Source organism: Aptenodytes forsteri, unplaced genomic scaffold, assembly GCF_000699145.1.
Source record: "Aptenodytes forsteri isolate BGI_AS27 unplaced genomic scaffold, ASM69914v1 Scaffold72, whole genome shotgun sequence".
NCBI classification, from domain to species: Eukaryota; Metazoa; Chordata; class Aves; order Sphenisciformes; family Spheniscidae; genus Aptenodytes; species Aptenodytes forsteri.
Window position 1 is genome coordinate 1,827,488 of NW_008796193.1, and position 10,581 is coordinate 1,838,068.

The 10,581-nt window shown below is 55.4% G+C and overlaps 1 protein-coding gene across 1 annotated transcript in view; it reads left to right on the plus strand.

The window, feature by feature from the left end:
- The window catches only part of LOC103906228 (protein Wnt-11b), a 14,813-nt gene that overhangs the window by 961 nt on the left and 3,271 nt on the right, over positions 1-10,581 (plus strand). The gene's annotated exons all lie outside the window — the stretch shown is intronic.

Consider the following 10,581-nt stretch of genomic DNA (forward strand, 5'->3'; position numbering starts at 1 on the left):
GGCCTGATGAGCACCTGAAGGGCTGGGCCCAGCTCTGGAGAAGGATAAAAATAAGGCTGCAATGAAATCTTTTACGTTTCACATCTCTTTGGTTCCACCTTGAAAGTCCCCACCTGGCCCGGGCCACCTACTTGTCCACACACCCCTGTTGGGTGAGGCTGTGAGAGCAAAAGAGCTTGGAAGTCACTTAAAAATCCCAATTACTTAACTTTTTTTTTTCCCTTTCAAGCTTATCATGGTTTTACTGTGAAACAAAGGGCATTTTTGCTGTAAAATATATGCTTTCCCCATGCTGCCCATATTGCTGCTGGGGCTGCAGCCTCCTGGCCTTTGATGGGCATCCAGCTCCCGAGGGAATCCCAGCGCCTTTGATGGCTCCGCATTTCCATCCCCGCCTCAGTTTCCCTTTGATCTGGCACTCTGCGCCTTGTCATGGCGAGCAGCCGGCCATGCCCGTGCCCGGGGCATCGCGGGGGAGCCTGGCGCTGCGTGTCACCACCCTGCAGGGACCTTTGGGACGGGCAGGCAGCCCGCGCCGCTGGTGAAAACCCAGCCTCCCGCTCGAGGGCGGCTCTTTGCTGGATCTCCTGCTTCCACACGCACCCTTCCCCTTTTCGCTGCTGCTCCCGTCTCCCTCTCGTTTGTCAAAGTCCCGGTGCGTGCCTGCCACCCTCTCACTGCCACTGCAAGCACTCGTCCTCTCCCAGCCTGGCGCTCCCCGGCTCCTTCCCCTGCTCCAGCGTGGGCCCCAGCTAATGTCATCGGGGAGACACAGCCAGCTGGGCTCTGGGCATGAAGCACAGTGTGCCAGGAGCCGCCGTGCCTGCCTTGGTCGCTTCTGCACTTCTCCTCAGCAGGGTCCCCTGTCTACCCGAGCTCCCTGGGGCAGGGACGTGCTTTCCTGCGTGCCCATGAAGCACCGTGATAGCAGGTGGGTGAGCTCAGCCTGGCTTCAGCCTGTCCCTAAAGCCACGCCAGCCTCGTTCCCCATCCTGGGCGCTCAGTGACATTACGGGGACGCTCTTTGGGGCCGCCTGACCGGAGCCCAAAATGCTGCTGTTGCCTTTGGTGGGTGTTTCTGGTACATTTTGTGTGGCCTCTGTTCCTCATTTAAACCCCCTCCCAGGCTGTACTTTCCGTGCATGTCGCCATAAGATGTCCTGCCCTTTGTGCTGCTTCTCCACGGCCTCCCACCAGCGTCCTCCTCCCCTTAAGGCTGGCGGAGGGCTGGAGCCTTGCAGCCACGCAGAGCTGGGTGACCGGTGGGGACGCCGCGTACCGCCGGGTACTCGGGGACACCATGTACTGCCAGGCGCTCTGTTGGTGCCAGGCGCTGCCCCGGGCTTACCAAGTGCTCCTGAGCCGTGTTTATCCAGCGCTGTTGACGCAGGCTGTGTTGTGTCCCCGTGGACCAGCAGCAGCTGGTGGTTGACCCATGCAGGGACGGCAGCGCCTGGGGACAGCAGGCTGCTGATGCCCGAAGTTTTCTCCGGGGATTAGAGCATCTGCTAAAGCATGTACTAAAAATAGGAGAAAGGATCCTGGTACTGGTTTCTCCCTGCAGGGAAGGCTCCCAGAGACACATAAAGCTTAGGGTAAGAGGGGTGGAAGAGAGATGCTGGCCTTGCTAAGGGACAGGGAGGCTGCCAGAGCCCAGGGGAGGGGGACGTGAGCTTTAAAAAAGACAAGAAAGCCTGGAGAACCCCTGAGGCCACAGAAGGGTTGAGAAGGTACAGAAACTGAGCCATGGAAATGGTGCGTCAGGTTATTATCTTTATCGATGTCCGTGTGCTTTCCCGACTCAAAGAAAAACAAGATTCCAGGTTGTGGTCTCACAGGTACTACAAGAAGAAATAAATCCACGTCAGCGCCGAGGGCAATGTCCCCTTCTCTCAGCGACAGGCAAAGAGGCGTGCTTTCAGCTTGGCCGGGAGCAGGGCACGGGGCGAGCACCCAGGGCTCGTCCTGGCACAGGGGACAACGAAGTGTGACCAGGCTGGCCGGACCCTGCCCCTGCGAACCGCATTCGTGTCAGCAGAAACCAGCACGAGTTACCCACCAGGTCAAGAGACACCCGGGTGCGGTACTGACTGGTGTTAAAGGGAGGGGTATGTCCTATGTTCTGCATTGCTCCCCAGCCTGAGCTTCCCACAGTTTAGGGGAAATGGTTTCCTTATCCCAGGGATGTCTTGGCATCTCAAGCTTTTTCTTGATCCAAAATGAGGGTAAAAGATCTGTAGAGTACTGAAGTTCAAACAAACAAAAGTGATGATGCCAAAAAATGTTGCATTTTCATGTCAAGCTGTAAGACACTAGGAGTATAAATTTTGGTCTGAAAAAGAGCAGTGGTGGTTGAAATATTGTGACCATTTACAAATTTTCTAGAGAACTAGTTGAGAAATCCAGCAAAACTCATTCTTTCCAGTGGAAAGCTTTCATATTTCACTGGATTGGCATTTTCAAAGAAAAATAGATTTTATCAAAAATTTCCAACTAGCTGTTCTGCTAACTCATGTGGAAATTACCTTGTCTGCAACTAACTTGAATTGGAGGACTTCTTTTTTTCCCTTTTCCCCTTTCTTTCCATGGAGATGAGAGCCAGAGCTTCATCTGCTTCAAGAGCTGAAGAATTTCCTGGTCGCTGGCTGGCAGATACTGCTCCTCGAGCTGCCCCTGCCCAGCAGAGCAGGGAGAGCGCTCCTCATCCTCTGCATTTAGACGGAGCACAGGTCAGCCTAAATCTCCCCAACTCTGCTCCAAGATAACACAAGACAACGTGCTTTAGGCTGTTGCAAGGTGTGAAACCTCCGCAGCAGTGAACGCTGTTTTCCTCCCAGCAGCTCCTGCCCCGGGTTTCACCCAACAGAAGAGCTCAGGTAAGTCCACGTCAGCGCACAGACAGCAGCAGAACGGCTGCTGAAGGTATCGTTTCTTTTATTTTTTGCTGATACTGCTGCAATATGCATTCCCAAATGTGGTTGATCTCATAAACCACTGTCCTCTCACCGTAGCCTGGCTCCCCGTGGCAGGGTGGCTTTTACGTGCTCCTAGCTAATGCGGCATTTGCTCTGCAGCTTTGGGATGGGGCAGGAGGATGGTGGCAATGGCTCGTCCCCATGTGTCACCTCCGGGACATCAGCCTGCGTGTCCCTCCCATTCGTAGGGCTGTGCTGCCTCTGCTTTCCATTATCACTCACTGCCACAGCCTCTTCTGCGTGACTCAACAAAACTTCCCTGGCAGCTATTTCTAGCCTAGTCAGTGAGGTCGGGCGTGTTATTCATGACACTTTCTTCCTCTCTGGTGGGGCTCCGGCCAGGCCGGGACCTGCCACCGGCTCTCCAGCACGCAGACCTTCAGCCAGAGGAGACTCTGGCAGGGAGCAGATGGGGAACGCAGCTCCCAGCGTCTCCCCTGCCTTGCAACATCCTGTATGCAGCATCGCTTGCCCAGCTGTCCCGGGCTGCTGGGGAGGAAGAGTGCAGATGCCAACACACGTTCTGCAGCTGGATCCCCCCAGCCCAGCTGTCCCGGGGCCCTGGGGACAGGGCGTGCTGCAGAGCCTGCTCTGGGCTGCCTTGGTGTGTGCTGCCTGCAATGGGACGCTGCCACGGCTGCAGGCAGCCCTGGTTCTAGCAGCTCATGAAGTGTCACCAGGTGCTCTGTCTCCTTACAGCTTGAACCCACAAGCGGGTGCAGACCCACGGTCCCTGGTCCCAGCTTTGGGACTTCTCTAGGCAGACGCGGGGGAGCAGCCTCGCGGCGAGGGGGGGAAGCCACGGGGCCAGGTGAAGCTGTAAGGCAGCACCATGTGCAAGTGGCTCTGGAGGAGATCAGCTGGCAGGAACAAGTCCTTGCAGGTCCCTCTCACCCCCAGCCTGCTTCTCAGTATCTGTCCTGTGGTGAGGTCACTGACTCCACCACTACATCAGAAAGAGGAAGGAGGACGGTTTCGCTAAAGGAAAGCAGCCCTCTGCAGCAGGACAGTCGCCTAGCACCCAGGGTGGCCCTCACCAGCATCCCCAGCCTCCGGAGGGGACGGGATGCTCCCAGGCGCCCACCTGCAGCAGGGATCCCATCCACAACCTCTGGGACATGGCGGGAGCTGGCCGGGGAGCACGACCTGCCTCCTCGGCCAAGACGTCAGTGTCACATGGCAGCGTGCCACCGCCGCCTGCGTCACCACAACCCGACGCTGTCACAACCTCCCAGGCAAAAGGATGTGGCTCCTCACGCGGTCGGTCAGTAGGTGAGCGTGGGGTGGGGGAGCGCCGAGGTTGCCGAGGGCTTGAGGGGACACGGGGCACGTTGACGGCAGGGGAACCCCTGGAAGGTCCTCGTACGAAGCTGCCTCTCCTGAGACTGGAAGCCGCAAGCCGTTGCAAGCTGGGATGGTACGTGGGGAGGGGTCCCCATGTGCTTACGCAGGTCACAAACCATTCATGGGCGTTTGCTTTGGCCCCTGTCTGAGTCCCGATAGTGGGACACACAAACCTTTGGCCATCCAGGACAACTATGTGATGTTCCTCCAGTAATTAGCTTAATCCCAGGAACAAGCTCTGTGTGCAGGCAAGCCGTGACCCGGCAGCAGGTCTTCTCCTTGCCCTCCTGTGAGCTCCTCCTTAAGCTTTCCCCTCCTGGCTGTGTCCCCAGGGCAGCCAACACCAGGCAGGCAGGCAGGCAGTCGGGGGTGATGTTTCCCAATGTCCCTCCCGGCTCCTTGCCTGCTCCCCGCTGGCCTTTCCCTCCGCTCAGCGCCCGCAGATGAATCCTCAGCAGCACGGCTGCACTTTCTCCCCGTGGTGGCTCTCCGGTGTGGGCGGGCTGGGGAAGGGAAGCCTTTCTCCTGGGCTGGGAATCCCCTCCTGCTCTCCTCCTTCCCCAAGAGAGAGCCTAACACGGAAGGGGAAGGGGTATTTTTAGCACTTACCCTATGGTTGTTTCAAGGATTGAGCTAAGAGGAGGAATTGACATCAAATGAAGGATTGCTTTTGCTTTAAAAGGAAGCCTTTTTTTTTTTTTTTAACCTGCTACTCAGTCATCGCAAAACTTTTCTGTGAAGAGGGATTGGTAAAAATCACCTTTCATAGGAGGCAGCGGGCTCAAGCAGGAGATTGGTGTCAGAAATTGCTGGACACTGTTCCCTATGCTGGCACTGGCTTCTCGTGCCCTTGCCCAGCTCCCACGGTGACCTCGCATCCCAAAAGAAGGGGGTGGGGTGGTACTAAGCCCCTCTGCCCCAGCTCTGATCACGGCTCCCAGCACCTGCGAAGCTATGAGATGCCTCCACCTGCCAGACCGTCCTCATATGTGTTCTCTCTGCATTCCTGCTCTCCAGCAGCTTTTCCCGGCTGTTGCTCATGGCTTTTCCTAAAACGCCTGGGATCCCAGTTGCTCTCACCTTCCCAGCTGCCATCCAACTCCAGAATGTACTGGCTATGGCAACCCATCTGAGATCCTCCAGCTCCCAGACTAAGACGCCATCCACACCTTGAGGAGTTTGCCTGAAAGCAATATGGTTAATAGGGGAAAAAAGTGCCTTGCTGCAATGTGAGAGTTGCCAGCACCAACGCGGCAGGCGGGAGCAGGTGAAAGCAGGTTCTCCAGGGACTGGAAGGGGAGATGGTGGCCCTTAAAAGCAAAACCACTGTCCAGAAGGTGGCAATATCCCCTCTCCTTTCTGGGCCTGACACTGCGCAGAGCAGAGAAGGGAACAGCCCCTTGTGCCGGGCATGGGTCCATTTTGGTTTGGAAGCTCTAACCCCACTCAGACCCGCCTTTGGATTGAACAGCTCGGGCAATGGCAGGACAATGCTCCGTGTCCCACCCGGGTGGTCGGGCATCCCCGATGTCCATCTCCTGAAGCTCAGCCTGCACCGGCCATAGCGGGTGCTGGTGGTGTGAATGCCAGCGGGGAGGAGGGGGTTCAACCAGGGGGGAGTGCAAAGTCCTGCCCCGGGGAGAACAGCCCCAGGCACCAGTATATGCTGGGGCCACCCAGCTGGAAAGCAGCTTCGCCTAGATAGCAACCCCAGACCTTCTTCCCTCTCCCCCTGCGCAGAGGTGGGCTTGCACTTTGCCCACCTTTGTGTCTCACTCAGGGGAGATTAGGGGACTGCTGACCTTCCTGACCCTCTCGTCTGAAATCCTCTGCAGGGTCTAGTTGTGCTGATGGTCACTTTTTCCCGGGCAGTGTGGGGCTGTTCCAGGCAGCTGATGAGGTAACATTAGAAATCACGCCAGAAGGATTAGCATCTCCGGCAGAGCCTGCGTTCCCACTGAGACCTCCTCATCCCTCAGCAGAGAGGTGGCACTGGGACACTTTGGAGCAACAAGCAGCAAAGCAGCTCCTCCTAAAAGGCTGGATGCAGGGCACCTGCCGCAAAGGAGTCCAGGGCAGGGTGACGGTAACTGGGAGAGACTGAAAGCCACTGGAGTCCCTGCATCCCTCTGGCTGGAGTCTGGAGAAAGAGGCGTCTGGTTAGACATGTCCAGCACGCGGGATTGCCTTTGCTTGGCAATTCCTGCTTACACGTGCTTGGTGAACTGCTGCCCTCCCTCTGCCCGCTGAGCACATGATGCCCAGAAAAGCACCCAGGCACCTCCCAACAATAACAAAAGCAGCTTTTCCTGGTCAGAAAATTCCTAATCCCTCCAGAAGCTGTTCAGATTTCCCCGCAATGTCCCCCTCAGGGCTCAAGGCATTTCCCCATTCCCCAAGGCTGAAAAGGGAACTTACAGAGAATATGCTTTCATAACATCAAAATCCTTGGGGTTAGAGTGAAAGGAGCGCTCGGGCTAGCACAAAGGAGAAGTGTGGACACCGTATCTGATTGCAGGTCAAGGTAAGAGAAGGACCTGCAAAAGCCATGACTGGGAAGGTGGGATGTCAAAGAAATATCAGGGACTTCCAGAGCGCAGTGAGTACCAGCAGGACTGAACTGAGTCAAGGAAGGTGAAAGCTGAACTATGTCACTGTGGTGAGACCAGTCTGACTTCAGTCTCACCAAGCATGATGAACAACTTCATGGCAAAGGACCCCAGCTTTACCCCAGGCCCTAAGGAGTCTCGCAGCATGAAGCTGTTGGTCATACGGCAGGGCCCCAGGCACCCCAGGGTGCTGTCACCCTGTCCTACACAGCACCAGCATCTGGCCCCAACAGCGGGTGCTGCTTCATGGGGCTTTTCTACCTCAACCTTCGGGGTCCTGTGATGTGTATAAGTAAAATCCATCACGCCAGGGACTTAACAGGGACTATCTGTCATTGCAGAGCCCTTGGTAGAAGCGGACCAGGTTCAGAGATCAGGTTCATCTCTGCCACGTGCCACCTGGGATTGGAGCGAATGGCCCAGAGAGAGTTTGATCTTACATGGGACGGCAGTACCAGGACCCAGGTACCACTGGAGCAAAACAAACAGCTTCCTTAAATAGCAGAGATGCTGGAGGAGACTTTGGGCTGATGAGGGAGCAGCTGAGTTGGGCTGAAAAATCCAGGGGCCTGCAGAAAACTGAGAAAAAAGTGAATTGCATTGTGGAAATGGTCAGGATGCTTGAATTGTGTCTGGGACCATAAGGAAGCCTGGAGAGTGAAAGATGCTCTAGGGACTGCCCAGGCTGAAACAGCACGGCATGTCCTGACGCTCCCTCGTCTCCTCCTGGCAGGCTTTCCCAGGCGAGCCCGCTCCCGCAGGACATCCTTCCCGCGGAGGTCGGTGCATTGCCAAGCAGATCACATTGCCCCTGCAGATGGATGAAGTCTGTCCAGATGCCTCTGCTCAACCTCCCTGCAGGCTGTGAGTTACACATCCCACAGCTGGGGACCACAAACTGCACTAGCCAGTGTCTGACTTGCCCTTACATCTTCCTCCGCTGGACAGTGATCGGGGCTGGAGAGGGCAGCAGAGGGGCAGGACCTGCCCTGCTCTTCCACAGGTGCTGGAGGACTCTGTTGTACCTGAGGCTTGGTCTGCAGGGGTTGGGAGCAGCATGTGCTACGGGAGAGGGCATGCTCATTGCTACCTTATCCCATAAAAATAGGCGGACTGTTGTTATTTTAATCAGCTTAGTCCTCATTTTAGAGACAGAAACCAAAACATGGGGTTCGGTGATTAGGGAATATAGTCTTGGGTTATCCCTTGTCCTCTCCAACAGGGACTCTGCTGTCCGCAGCCAGGAAAGCATTTCCCACCCTGAAATACTCAGGGACAATTTTCTAAGTACTGGTTGCAGTGAGAAAAGGCTCCTCTTGCCTTAAACCAGGGATTCCCAGCCCAACAGTGCCAATGTTCAGCCAGTGGCAATGCAGCCAGTGGGACGTCCAGAGCAGGGCAGGCTTCCTGCTCAGACCACTCCGAAGCAGAAATCCGTGGACGGCGCTTGCTGGCCTCCACGTGCCCTCTGCAGAGACATCCAAGCTGCGCGCCCTGACGAGCAGCTCAGCAAATTTGCTTTTATCCTGTATCTTTCCTACTCCTGCTGAAAAATCATTCCTCAGCTGACAAGAGCTTGCTGTAACTTTGGAGCCCTTTGGTGTCAGTCCACAGGCATCAGGGAGAGGAAAGTTAATGGGATCAGAGCCAGCCGATTCCAGGCACACTGAATACAGCATCTCTTTCTTTTCTCTCTGTCCTTTAATTAAGCCCCTGGTAACTCTGCTTGGGATTTGGAAGTGACCTCGGCCCTTTCCTAGCAGGACCCTTCCTCATGGGCCATCGCTCTGGCACAATGCACCTTGGCCTTTTCATCCCAGGGGAGTAGTTTGGGAAGGTCAACAATTCAAGCTGCGTGTCCTAGTTTTAGTGCACATGATAGCAAGTCAAAGGGAGGTCATGGGGGGATGCTAACCAACCACCCACTTATGTCCTGTAAAGGGAAAGCACCTTCCAGTGAGAAGGGAAGTTGCACAGCGAGGGAGAAAGTGAAAGCCCGAAGTAGAGGTCTTCAACCTGTGAGTGATTCCAAAGAAGGTGGTGTCAGCTGGACTTGTCTCTCAAATGTCACCTCCCCATGTGGGAAAATATCAGCCTACCTGGTTCCTGAAGGTCTTCACAGCAGCAAGGTTGCACTTTTGTTTTTCTACTTATGGAAGGGAAAGATTCAGAAGAATACACCTTGTGACAAGCATGTGCAAGCCATGGAAATGTCACACCAAACCAGCTCCTGTCCAAGCAGGCACCGTTTCCCCGGCTGCATCATTTCTGCCAGCTGTAAGCTAGTTCCTGCAATGAAACGGGCACTTCTGCAGCTGATACCTGTGCCCAGTGCTGGCTCACGGACGTGCACACATCAGTTTGCCCGCGGCACCAGACAAACTCCCCTCTGGGCTGTCTGTGAGACTGCAGGTGGACTTTAAGCTGATTTTCTTGGCCTGGAGAGGCAAATTGCTGTGGAACCTGGTTATGCTGTTTTCAGGAGCCTGGAATTAGCAGTACACATCAAAGCATTAGTCCTGATCTGGAAAGCCCAGCGACAGAGTCAAAGCAAAGTCCTTTAGCTGTCCCTCCTGCCCCCGTGCACTTTGGGGTGCTGAAGGCAACAGAAAGCCTCATGCCAACTACGGACTGGGGTTTGCAGTGCTGACAAGCTAAAGACAGCCCCATGCTGAGTTAGATCCTGCTCTGACCACATGTTTTCTAGTGGGTGCGTTCAGTTTTCAGGCTGTTTCTCAAGTTTGCATGGGCAGGGCTGTAGAGCGGAGTGTGGAGGAGGGAGCCGTTGCACTGCAGCCCAGCACCTTCCTGCAGCAGGGAGAGGTTGCTTTAACCCAATTACTTTGAAATCTGCTTGCGGGCTGCGTGCCGAGAGCCCTTCCACATGTCCCCTTCTGCTCACCCTCTCTCTCTGCAGTTATGAAACCCACTAGCAGCTGCCGATGCCCTGACTGAGATGATGGGTCAGTAAGATGGTTTGCCTGTAAGAAAAGGGGCTGGGGCTGAAGCTGTGAAGTTGGTGTCCGGGGGCAGGATTTCCCCACATTCAGTCAGCTTCAGTCCCGGCACAGCCTTTGGCTGGGTCCTCTCCAGGCTGGCGAGATCAGTGTCCACACCCTTGATTGACACATATACATCTGGAGTCTTGGCTATTGCATAGTCCTCGCTGTCCTCATGGGGCTCCGAGGACAGAGGAGGCAGACGGCTGAGACTTTCACTCTTTCTGGGTCAAAATGTATTTTTTAAAGCTTCTTGCAAAGAAAATAAGAAAAAAGCCAGAAATTAATATCAACCCCTTCTGTCCTTTACTAATGTCCTCCCTTTCTGATTCCTGCCAGCCAGTTACGGGGATGAGTTTTTACCTGCTGGGCAGAGCCATGTATTTGCTTTGTGATCCGATGGCTCTCCTGAAGATGCCAAAGGAGAACGCCACACGTCTCCGGCGTCGGGGCCCGTTGTGCGCAGCACCTCTATGCCTTGCGGGGGCACGAAGGGGTACGTGGCAGCTGAACGCTTAGTGGGGTGACGTGCCAGACCCGATGCCCCCCACCTCCCCATCGCGCAGAGCCTCTCCGTCCTGCAGCAGGTCCCTTCTTCATTGCTTCCCAGGTGCTGTTTTGGGAATGGTCGCAGCTAATAACAGCTGTACCCCC